This window comes from Corvus kubaryi, unplaced genomic scaffold (assembly GCF_017639235.1).
Source record: "Corvus kubaryi isolate FWS band 111438036 unplaced genomic scaffold, C.kubaryi_AGA036_p1.0 split1-65, whole genome shotgun sequence".
NCBI lineage: Eukaryota > Metazoa > Chordata > Aves > Passeriformes > Corvidae > Corvus > Corvus kubaryi.
In genome coordinates this window covers 2,765,449-2,777,693 of record NW_024582080.1, presented here as the reverse complement: position 1 = coordinate 2,777,693, position 12,245 = coordinate 2,765,449, and the positions used below count along the sequence as shown (strand labels likewise).

The 12,245-nt window shown below is 39.3% G+C and overlaps 1 long non-coding RNA gene across 1 annotated transcript; it reads right to left on the bottom strand.

The window, feature by feature from the left end:
- Positions 1-900: 900 nt before the first annotated feature.
- Positions 901-11,425, bottom strand: LOC121657949. Its single transcript, XR_006013799.1, has 3 exons — positions 11,248-11,425; positions 9,401-9,539; positions 901-1,036 (listed from the first exon to the last, which is right to left on the bottom strand). It is a non-coding gene; the product is annotated as an uncharacterized LOC121657949 (long non-coding RNA).
- Positions 11,426-12,245: the final 820 nt, after the last annotated feature.

The window sequence follows — 12,245 nt, the reverse complement described above, 5'->3', positions numbered from 1 at the left end:
TGAATATGAAAGCTATTTCTAAAAATTATTAAAATTTAGGACTTTTTTCTTCACTTTCTTCATCACTCAAGAACACAACAAGTATCTTGTGATCAAAACTGACTTGTCCTTCTCTTAGGAGCACCAGCCATTTGATTTTTAACAGTCATTTTTTGTTTGGGGCCCAGAGAAAACATAACAAAATTTTTAAATAATTCATCCTATCTGGAAGCATATTTGCATGGTTCTTCTATTAAACTGTTCTTACAGATCTGCAAAGCAAATATCTTTCTTTGCCATGTCTTCCTTCAACATGGAGCTGCCAGGTTCCTTAATCCCACATGTTTAGCTCTGCCATATCCTTTCCACTTACACAATGATCTTTTGAGAATGGCTAACCAGCCGTTTTCAGTATTATCTGGAATAGAACACCTGTTTGAGATTTCCTAAAGTGATGGGAATATCTATCCTCAAACACACTGTTTTGCCTCATCTTTCCTGGATAAACTTCAGTTCATCTTCATCTAAATAACTCATTGCTGATGATCCCTTACCTTGCCTGCACCTCATTACAATGTATGTCATTCATTCCAGATCTAAATTTATCCCTCCTGCTCACAGACATCATATTATCTGACTGCAAACTACTGAAATCAGAAATGCTGAGTCCTAAGTCTGAGGTTATGGAAAATTTAGTACATGTTAAGAATAATCCCATATAATTAAAGCTTTCTCTGTTATTTTTGTCATGTTCCTCATTTAAAGTGTCAGCTAAACATTTCAGAGGTCAGTGTCAAAAACTATTAGATTTTGGCAGTTTCTGAAAGCAGGATGGGCCACAAATTGTCCCACTAAGTAAATCATACTGGATGGCTCACAGTAATGAGATACCAAGCTTGTTTCTAGGTCACTCACCTCAAATACACTCTGGTTGCCAGTTCCTGAAATTCATTGTAGTCCAATTGTGCTCTATGTGCATTCAAAGGTAAGCAATTTGGTCACCTTACTCTGTGACCAGGGTTTGAATGATCATGTAAGTGGAAACTCAGCGTCATTTCTATAAGAGATAAAGATATTTTGACAGAGGTCAAAGTTTTTAGAAACTCTGTAGGGTAGACGGTGATTGCACAGAGACTGAACAGTATTGCAATAGATGGCCTATTGATACTTTCACTTATGGTCTGTTATTCCTTTCTTTTGTGGACCTGGACTGAAAGAGAAATTATCATAACCTTAGTCTCGTTTCCCCAATCTTTTGTCCTTCCTGTCTTTTTCTGTTGGGCAAACTATTGCTGGGTTTGCACAAACTCCAAGTAGTTGCCTGAGATGAGCTTTGGGCCCATGCCTTAACAAGTGTAGTAAGGCAGATCTGTAATTTTTCTACTGGCATAAAAGCATTTGAACAGACAAAACTGCACATGCTGGGAAGCGAAACTTTGCAAATGCAAGTACAATTTAATTAAAGCTGTAAAGGGGCCTGAAGGAGAAAAATAATATATTATTAGCAGCTTGACTCTGTAGCTGGCCTTAGGTCTGTACGACAAGCCAGCTGCACTTTTGGTGTGAAAAGGAAGCTGGCCAGTGGCCCTTACCCAGCTCAGCTACAGTCTTCCAAAACACACCCTTTCTCATGCCTCACATCCTTGTGGCACATCTAGCATTATAAAAGCTTCCAGTAATACTGTGCCTCTGGCCTATATAAAATGAAAGAAATTCAAGTCTAAACTTGCTTGCTCTTCTTTCGGAGGTAACGAACAGTGCTGTGCTAATAGAAATTCTGCTATACAACCACAAGGAGAAAGCCTACCATTTCTGAGCAACAAGCATTGTTTTCCCTTTAGCTGTATAATTATTCTTTTTTCTGATCATTACCAGGCACAGAATCTACCAGCTACTTTCATTGGTGTACCATGATGACAAGCTTTTTTCTTTACCATGGATGTTCAAAAGACCGTAAGAACATTTTGGACCCTGTTGCCAAGTTAAAGACATAAGATGGAGCCTAACTACTCTCTACTGACACTGTTGGAAAGTTTTGGGATGTTAAACAAGTTGCTTAATGGCAGAAGTGACAGCTGATGAGAATCTACTCAATCTTTTCTGTATTCCCTGAATCAAGTGAATAGCACAGTTTAGACCTAGCACTTAAACACCGCCCCCCAAAATTTGCAACAATGATTGGAAAGAAAGTTGGAACTGCAATGGTCATCAAAGAACAGCTCCAGCTTTTCTTCTTCTTGGCATCTGCTCCAAACTCATCTACCTCCATCCTTTTCTCTGAGTACTCTTAATGTAATTTAAGAATATTATGGAAGAGAATTATATTTACAATTGCCTAACTTGAAAGTTGGGCAATTATCTATTTTTTTTTCCTCACTGATCATCTGGAATGAAAGAACATGGGGAGGATTTCAAAAGGAAGTAGCCTTTTAGAAAAGAGTGAGTGGAAAGGAATCAGTCTGCTTTATTGAAGACTAGAAACAGAACAGGAAAGGGCAAAATAAGCCTTTTATAAGATGTGTAGTTTCCATGTGTACTTGTATAAATTAAGCCACTTATACATTCATGGGTCCTTCATACACATTCCATAAAGGACATTCTCCTAAGTGAAGATTTCTGAAGAACTAGACAGCCACAGAAGTTCACACCTCAGATCACAAATCTGTGGGATGGAAAGCACGGCTACCAGGTGGCATTTCCAGCTCCAAAGGCAGAGGGTAAAGACCATAAGGATCAGGGTAACCTTGTGTCTCCTTAGCCACTAAGGGGGACCACACAATGCTTGCTAATTAATATTTTATTCAGACAGAAATGTAGGATTAGGGAACTGCTTCTGTGCCCACCAGGCAGTAGTGACAAGACCAGACTGTTCCCAGATGAAAAGAAGGGAATTGAAGAGAGGTGAGCCATGCGGTGCCACTTGGTCTGGCCAGAGAACAGGCCCTAGTCCCATGGAATTTGTTAGCACAGGCATAGCCAAAGATTTCAGGCAGTCTCCTTGTGGAGTTGTGGGTCCCTCTTACCCCTCTGATGCCTTTTCTTCCACTCTGTGGTACCTTGCTCATTGTAGCTATTTTAAGTCAGATAATACAGGCTGTTTGTAGATGAAGGACCATGTATTGAGTTTTTGCACAGGTGTAGCTCTGCGGGGCTCCCTCCCATGTATTTCTGCCCTTTCGGAGTCTCTTTCGCTGTGAGTCACAACAGTAGTAGTCAACTGATCTGTTAAACTAAAGTTCAGTTTACACACATTCAGGAAAAAACTGAGGTCTGTAAACAGTGTTTGTGGGATGGAGCACAAAAATTAATACACCCAGATGTATGGAGCAAAATTTTCATCAGCACATCTCAGTTTGTGACATTGCTTGGACTCTGATCATTAATATGATTCTGCACTGGTTAGCCCCCAAAACTAAGTGTAATTTCTCAAAAACAGCAAGTGAAGTATACACCAGTGTGTGTTATATGGATCTAGCTAAAATGCCAGTGGCTGGACTGTGCATTGTGAGCATCAGTCAGTTTATGTAAGCTCACTCCTGAGATCTCCAAAGAGAGTACTGATGAAATACAAAGGCTAAGAAGTTTAAGAGTTACAAGGGGAAAGAAATGCTGAGAAAATAATAGAAAAATCACAAATATCATGGAAAAGGGAGGGAAACAAGAGAAGAGTGATGCAGAGCAAAAAACTCCTTTGTTTCTAAATGAGTGCAAATTTTCCCACCAAATAGCTTCCTGTTTACTTGTTGCTATGAGGTTCAGTTAATGGGAAATACAATAAATGTCAGTCCACTAGATGATGGAGAATAGGTTTCGCCAAACAAGTTTCAGGTCATTAGAAACACAGAAAAATAGGTATAGAAGGAAATTCAGAGTTTGTATCCTCATTGAAGCATTGTTTGGTTGGTGAAGGTAAAATAGAGTAGACCATAATCTGTTTGACTTAGCACAACACACTCTTTAAAGAGCAGCACTGCACAACAGCTGGCTCTAACTTTAAAGCTGGCCTTGTTTTGAGTGCGGGTTAGATTAGATGATCTCCAGAGATCTCTTCCAAGCTAAATTATTCTATGGTAATACGAACAAAGTGGCGATAAATGGATAAAGGATTAGTGGAGGGAAAATCTGAAGCAGTCTTGAATGGAGATGAATGCTGGTCATTGAATAAATGTTCCTATACAGGTGGATGACAGATAAAATGTTCTGCAGCATTCTGACAATAATCTAAGGTCTAATACAGAACTGCTCCTGGCAAAATTTGTAGATTACATTGATGGGAGAGCTACAAAAATTATTCAAGGACTGTGGAAAGTGCCTTACAGTATGAGTCTCAGCAAGATCTACTTGTTTAGCTTCTCTACAAGTAGACTGAGAGGTGATTTTATTGGTGTGTAAGCACATTCACAAGAAGATAATACCAGATAGAGGACTTGTAAACAGAGAAAGGCAGAATGAGAACAAGGGGCTGCAAACTGAAACCAGGCCGATCATACCTATGAGACACAACTTACCTTCTACAGTTCTTCCTTTTTTGGCAGGAAAGATAGAGGCAAAAAAAGATATAACAAATAGCAAAGGCAATGATTGCTTCTCTCTTCTGCGTGATAATAATAGAAGATAACAGGTTCAAAAAAGAGATGGGTAAACTGTAATGGCCCATGACTTTTCACCAAGACTACTGGCCCTGCAAATGAATTTACATTTACCCCTATGCTCTGCTTTTTGCTTATTTCTGGTCTTTAATTTAAGAGCTGTTTGTTTCCATCAAACAGCTTACTTGTCAAGTCCTTCATCATGCTGGGACTGAACTCCCAAGAGTGGACATGGTCTTGTTACTGAACAAGAGGGTGAGTGCTACTTAGAGCACAAAACAGTGATGTTGGAGGCCCTCGCTTCGCCTTTGCTTTCCTTTGTGACTTTGGATAGGTCGGTTGGGTGCAAATTCTCAGAGGTACTCAGGTGGCTTAATGACCTCTGAAACCAAGGATTGTTTTAATGGAAACTGGGTGTCTCTCTAGATTTAAAGATTTGGGTTTGAAATTTCTCTGTAGAGCAGCATAGCTCCACTTCAGACTTGCCAAGGAAGCAGCATTGCAATACTATTTTAGTATCTCCAGTAAGCAGAGTATCTATAACATGCTTTGTTTGTTGTGTTGGTCACTTGATCATACTAAGGAACCAATATATATGCCCTACATGATTAAAATCATAATCTGCCTCTCACAATTTCCTCTATCTGAATTTTTTTTAATGAAATAATAATATAAAAACTCTCTCAAAGTAAAACGGCAGCATTTAATTAGGACTGTAATATTGTCCTGGCATTGCTTACAGGGTGTCACCGGTTGTTCAGGTCAAAAGTCATGGAAACATCAACATAAGAACCATAGTTTTATCTCCATTGTTTTGAATCTCAAATAATCTCTATTTTTTCACCGTAGTGTGGATTGGCGGGCTTGATAATGTTCTTTCAACATCAAGCATCAGATGGGATAATTTTCATACCAGAGCCAGATTTTTAAAACCAGCTTTATTCCAAACTAAAGGGAAATATCAGTGAGATACTTGTGTTGGAGAGTCAGAGCACTGTTGTCAGGTGTACCTGGTGCCTGACTTCCGTGTCAGGTATACAGCATCACTGACATCCCTGTGGTTCAGCTGGGAAAAAAACCCCACTCCTTCAAATATGGTTAAAAACACATTGTGAAATTTGGTAGAATTCAATGTCTTATATGTTTTGCCTTGACAACATTTCAGCAAGGATTTAACCTACTTTGCTCACATGTTTTTTAATCAATATGGATCAGAAATCCACTCAAACAGCACTAAAATAATTAAATATGTGGCAAGTTAGCAAAAATGCTAGAGTTTGTTGTTTGGGGTTATTTTGTAGCTCAGTATGCCTCTGTTATGTATTTTAAACAGCTATCTTAAACACATGTTGAATTTGATCATATATATATATATATATATGTGTGATACCTGAATTACAAATCGTTGACATAACAATCAAGTGGGGGGGGGGGGGAGTCACAGTATTCATGAGTGGTAAAACCAGCAATGACTCATAAAAATGATCCTAGACAAGTACAAAGATACAGGGAAGTAGATGCAAATTTCAAAATCTCTTCTTGTGCTAGCAACCTGTTACTTCTCCAAGTATTCTGAGTGGTTTCAGCATGAGTCAGAGCTTGTCAAACTAATCATTCACACACAAAAGCAGCTTCCTACACCAGCTGCCACAGTATATTGTACTGGTTTAAAACTCTTGCATTACAAGTCCTTTCAGGACAAATGAGTCCTGAGAGGACTCAGTGTAGGCCTGTAATGTAAGCCAAAGAAGATTTGGGTCATGAGGTGCTGCATACAGCGTGTAAGACATCAGGTGCATTTCTCCAGCTTGCCTTAGACTGCTTTGTATTTCCTCCCACTGGCCTGTAAAAGCTGTCTGAGTCTTGGGTTTGGACTCTGTACAAGGGTTTCCACATTCCCATCTTGCAAGCTCCACTACCAAAATGTAATCCTGCTGTTTGGGACTGATAAGCAGTGCAACTCATGGCTGAGCTGACTTTCTGCAGATGCTGAAAATGCTCCTTCTAGGAGACATTATAACTCCTTGCACAGACCAAGTCTGCAGACATCCATGCTCAAGGAATTTTGGGAATGCAGTACCAGAACAGCTGCACTTGGCCAGGCAAAGAGTGAATTTGGCAAACATCTTCTGAAAATAGCTAGTAGTGGACATTAGGAAAAAGAGTAAACAAACAACTTCAAAATAGAAAGCCTCTCCACATCATTCTGTATATAGAATTTCTCAGCCAAAGATTGCATCTGGATCATCTCTTAAGTGTTGAAATGAGATTGAAGAAATACATAATCCAAATAGGAAAATAGTCTGCTGATACCTTTCCTCTTGTGTTTTATCTGCTCACGCAGTTTTGAATGTCATATATTGCACAGCCTTTTCATCCTCACAACAAAGAAAGATGCAATGATCTCTAACACAACTCCAGGATGAAACAGATTCAGCTTTCCCAGACCACCCATTCATTTACCTTAACAAAAGCCTGTACACATGTTCTTCTAAGAAAAGAATCATACTGTGTTACTGTTTGAAGATGCTGAGTTTGACCATCTCAGTTCTTACAGAATTTCTATCAGTTTCTCTGGAACTTGATTATGTCATTGACATATAAGAGTGAGATCTTTTAAATCAAGGTATATATTGATATTGATTATATATAATTTTTTCCTGAATTCAGCACAAGAATAGATATATTTTCTTTAGCGTTTTTGTCATCATTATTTCTCTTCTGATGAAGTGGATTGTCTCATTCAAGAAGCAGGCTCACCCTCCTTCCATGCACTCGACCAATTCATTCATGCAACTCTGTGTCCTCTGATATTTCCTGAATTGTGAGGGTTATTTAAGGTTCTCTTCAGTGTCACAGAGTATTCACAAGTCAGGTTTGCCCTGAGGGTTTCCTTTCAGACATGGTTACCAAATATGTTCATGGTCTAGCACTTCTGTAGGATTTCCTACAGGCCTTACTGCAAAGCCAAATATAACTTCCTGGAAATAGTAACTTGAATAATGTTTGTTGTTGCATTGCAAATTCCTGTATTCTACACTTTTCATTTCTTCTGTATTTCCAAACCTCCTTCAAGTTTCCCTTTCCTAAAATGGTGACTTCTATTAATTTTCCAACAGGCACCTCTATGTAAGGATGACGGGAACATTCTAGTAAAGGAGTTAAAGTTTAATCCAGGTGATGATGCCCATATTCCAAGAAAGGAAATCAACTTTTGGGAGAGGTTTAGATGCCTAAACTGGTGAATACTTTCCTCTGCAACATATAAGGAAAAGGCTGCAGGGAAAAAAAAAGAAAAATTATCAATTAGCAGAGCAAGTTCTCAGCAGACAGAGTGTAGGGAAAGGACAGGAACTGCCACGTCTTGCGATGGGCTAAGCCAGCAGAAAAATTAAAACAGTGCAAAAACCAAAGAAGTCAGCTGGTCCTCAGTATAGGAGAAGGCAGCCCAGATGTGACTATAGAACTACGTCAGTCTCTTCCATTGCTATCAGGAAGACCAGCGCTACTGTAGATTGGGCAATTAGAATTAAAGCAAAAGTGGACTAGGAGGAGCATTGCTTTCTGCAAAAAGTGTAGGAAACATCGTAAGGGAAAACATATTCTTGCATTTGCTGCAGGGAAAGAATAACTGGTTTCTAAATGGAGAGAATCTGGCTATGCGTATATTGAAAATGTCACTTGGGAATAAAGTCCCTAACCATCAAAAAAGTAAGACTGCAGAACATCTCCTCTTTCAAAATACTAGGGTAAAGAAACTCACTATTTTTAAGACAAAGGTGGAAGGAGTCATATCTTTGGTATGACTGATCAGGCCATTGAACAAAACAGGCTAGAAAATTCTTTTAAATTTTATACTGTGAAATAAAAGCAAAAGTGAGGGACAAATACATCCAAAGCCTCAGTGGAGACGCACACCATAGCTCATTCATAACTTTCAAAAGCAGCAATTTGCAGCATCTCCAGCGCAGACTATGTACTCAGAAGAGCGTACACTCACGTTGCAGAGCTTAATCCAAAAATTATTTCCTCTTTACTTGAAGAGGAAATTGCTCTGATTGCTATTGTAACTCTAGCTCTCCAGGCACCAGTATGTGCCAATACTTACCTTCCCAATGCTTCTGGTGTGATACAACTCAGTCAACCATTTCCTACTTTTGGTTTCACCAACTCCAAACAGCAGTTCAACAGCGTCTGTGAACTTGTTCACATTGCACTGTGGCAGCTTTAGTGCCCAGCTGAGCTTGTACTGTGCTTAGCTCTATGTCATAAATTTTATATGGCAGCTGCTATGGAATTGCATCAGGTGGGAACAGAAGAACTGAAATGTGTGTATAACATACTTTGCAGAAAAGGCCTCCATCAAAGACTTGAATTAATCATTGAATATTATTACTTGCTTGAAAAAAAATCCACCAGACTTGATATACTGCAAACTCCAGGATTTCATCATAAATTCAAATATATTTCTAGCTCTGCAGTCAACAACACAGGCTGTACAGAATCCTAAGTTGCTTAATAGAAAAATCAGAGACAGGCATCACAATTTGCATTGCATTAGTTCCACCTCAAGGAAAAAAACAGGAGGAAAGTAATGAAATGGAACAACTCTCATATTAAGCAGATAGCTATTAAAGCTAGAAGAGGAGTAGAAAATAAGCTGAGAGAAATAAAATCTAGTCATTCAACAGCTTAATAACCGAGCAGATTAATGTTATTGAAATGGTGGTGATTTTTGGTCATGGAGATGAAGATGGCAAAAGGCTTTTAATTTTTTTTTTAATTCCAGCATTATGTTAACAAATTAAAATTATGTGTTGATATAGCCTTACCATGGGGCTGTTTGGTTTGAACACTGCCACCTCCATGGTCCCAGGAGGGGACCATGCTTCTCCACTTCCAAAGACAGCTGTGTGTTCCTCTGCTTGGTTCTACACAACCTCTGGACTCCCCATAATCTTCAGTGAAAGACTGAAATAAAGTAGGGTAACATGACATTAAATAAATTAACATAACATGCAGAGTCAGATCATGGATAGAAGTGGCCCCATATCCTGTCTCTTAAGATACCTTTAAAGATACTTTTTAATGCAGTGCATAAATGAAGCGTGTAGTGTTATTCCTACCACACAATGACCTGTCGTAAGTGTTCTGCTCAGCTAAGAAGGAATCTTATAGATTGTATTGGACGTTTTTGGCAAGATTTTGGTAGCGGGGGGGAGGAGGAAGGCAGTGCTGCAGGGGCGACCCCTATGGGAGGAGGTAAAAGGCTGCCCTGTGCCAGCCCCAGTCAGCCCTAGCTGACCCCACAACAGTCACCCGAAGGGACTGAAGCCCCTGGAGGACTCGTGCCACAGCAGGAACTCCATGAGCAGGCTGTAGCCCATGGAGGACCCACACCAGAACACAGGAAAAGAGTAAGAAGGAAGGAAGAACAGAAGAAAAGAGTAAGGAACAAGGAGTGGCACAAAGAAACCACTACACCCTGACCCTAATGTCCTGTGCTGCCTGTTGCTTGCCAAAGGGACTGACTGTTATCTGTGGTGATATCAATAGAAAATTCTAGGAAGGGGAGTGGGAAGGTGCTTTCCTTAAGTGTTTGAATGTTTGTCATCTTTGTTTTTCAATACCTGAATCAGTGTCTTTATTTAGATCCATGAGTTTTCTTGCTTTTCTTCCTATTTTCTTCCCCCTATCCTGCTTGGGGAGACTGAGGGAGCAGCTGGGTGGATATTTAGCTGCCAGCCAGGGTCACCCACCACACATTCAACAGCAGTAAGTTTTAGTGAGGAAACACATTATTTCAAAAATCAAAGTGTTATTTTATTGATTATTCTAAAGCAGTTGAGTCTTTTGTCTTTTCTGCTCTTTCAGAGTTTTGTTTCAAGTGCCAGTGTTGCGCTGGGTCCCAGTTTTATCATAGAGGAGTCTGACATTTGTGGCCTGAATACCATTGTCTTGATAACAGATCTCTGCAACATAACCAGTGTCTGAAGTTAAGTACAATAATAGATTATATGATGAAGTAACAATTGCTGTGATGGCTGGATGAGTTTCTAAAGCAAATTTATTGGATGGGCCATATCCACATAAGGACTGAGTGGCATAACTCCACTGGTAACTTCCAATTTACGTGCCAGTGGGAGCACAGTTCACAATCCCTGTACTCTCAGGCTCACCATACAGAGCCCTGCTATTACAATAAAACTTATCACGTTGACCTCCAAGGCTAAGGTGAAGCACACCTTTAGATATAACATCACTAGTAATGAAAGGTAGATGGGAAAAAAGGGCATTTTTTCTGTTCTGAGTAGATTGTGCATGTGCTCACCCAGCTCTGTGATGATCTCTGATAAAGAATATTTCATTTTGGTAAAGTTAAAAATGTTTGGTCATCACCCCGGGGGCTGAATCCTTCGATCTTTCTAGCTCTGAACCAAAGTCATGGGACTAAAAGTGACTTACTGGACAAGATTCTCAGCTGCTGGAAATTGGCACAGATCCACTGAAATTAAATGGATCTATGCCAATTTATACCATCTGGAGGCCCAGCCCTGCATGAATAAATGTTAAACAAGCTGTTTTTAAACTAGGAAAATAATTTCACTTCTAACTTGCCTTCCAACACATCCTTAATAAATTGTCTAAACAAATTACATGATAATTAAAAGGAAAATACCTGCCCAAGGAAAACGTACTGTTTCTGTCCTTTCAAAGGTTTTGAGGACTTCATTCTTGTAGAAGAATGATCTTAATTTCTTTTGGCAGGCCATTTTGAATATCCTCAGAAAATTCACAAGTTCAGGAATGCATCGTCCTGTCCTTCATTGGGAAGGCAACTAATCAACCTAGGTCTGACATAGCTTAACCTGGAATGAATACCAAGAGTGTGTGGGTTACAGTGACTCCTTGGGCCCCGTTTCACTGAACTCATCATTCAGATGCATATCATTGTCACACCCCACAAGCAAATGTGCTAGGACATGCTCCTTCATGGGTAACATTAAGTTATCTCAAGGGAACTAGAGGGAACAGAAGACTATAAAAGGAGATAAATCACAAGGGTAAACAAATATACAGTATAGTCACACCGTTTCACTCTCTCCAGGGAAAGCATCTAGGTTTAAGTTGCTTACCAGTGGAATATTACAGATGTTGTAAATGTAAATTTTCTCCAGTTCCAGTGACAAAGAAATAGTGGAAAAAAGGTATCCTTCACTGTTCTGGTTTGGCCCTTCACGAAGATAAAAATGAAGTAGAAGCTGTGAAGTACACAAAATATAGATAGGCTTATTCAAAGGATATGTCCTCCATCATGAATGCTGACTGAAAATTATCTATGTTCTGAAGAACAGAAGGAGAAAAAAAATCCTGAGGCTACCAGTCTCAACCAAATATAATTTTAGATAATCACAGAATCACAGAAACATTCTGAAAATTGTCAGAAGGAGAAACCAAGATGATGACTAGTTGACTAATCTGTTTCAAACCTTGTCATTTGTCATATCAGGTAACTAACTAGTCATGAGTAATATTTTATCCTAGCAGCTGACTTACTCCTTTTATTATATGGTAATGCCAGGACTCAGCACAGCTTACAACAAAATATTTCTGAATACTTTGAAGGGTTTTCTCTACTGAATGTCAGTACCAAAGGCAAAGGACCACTAACCACAC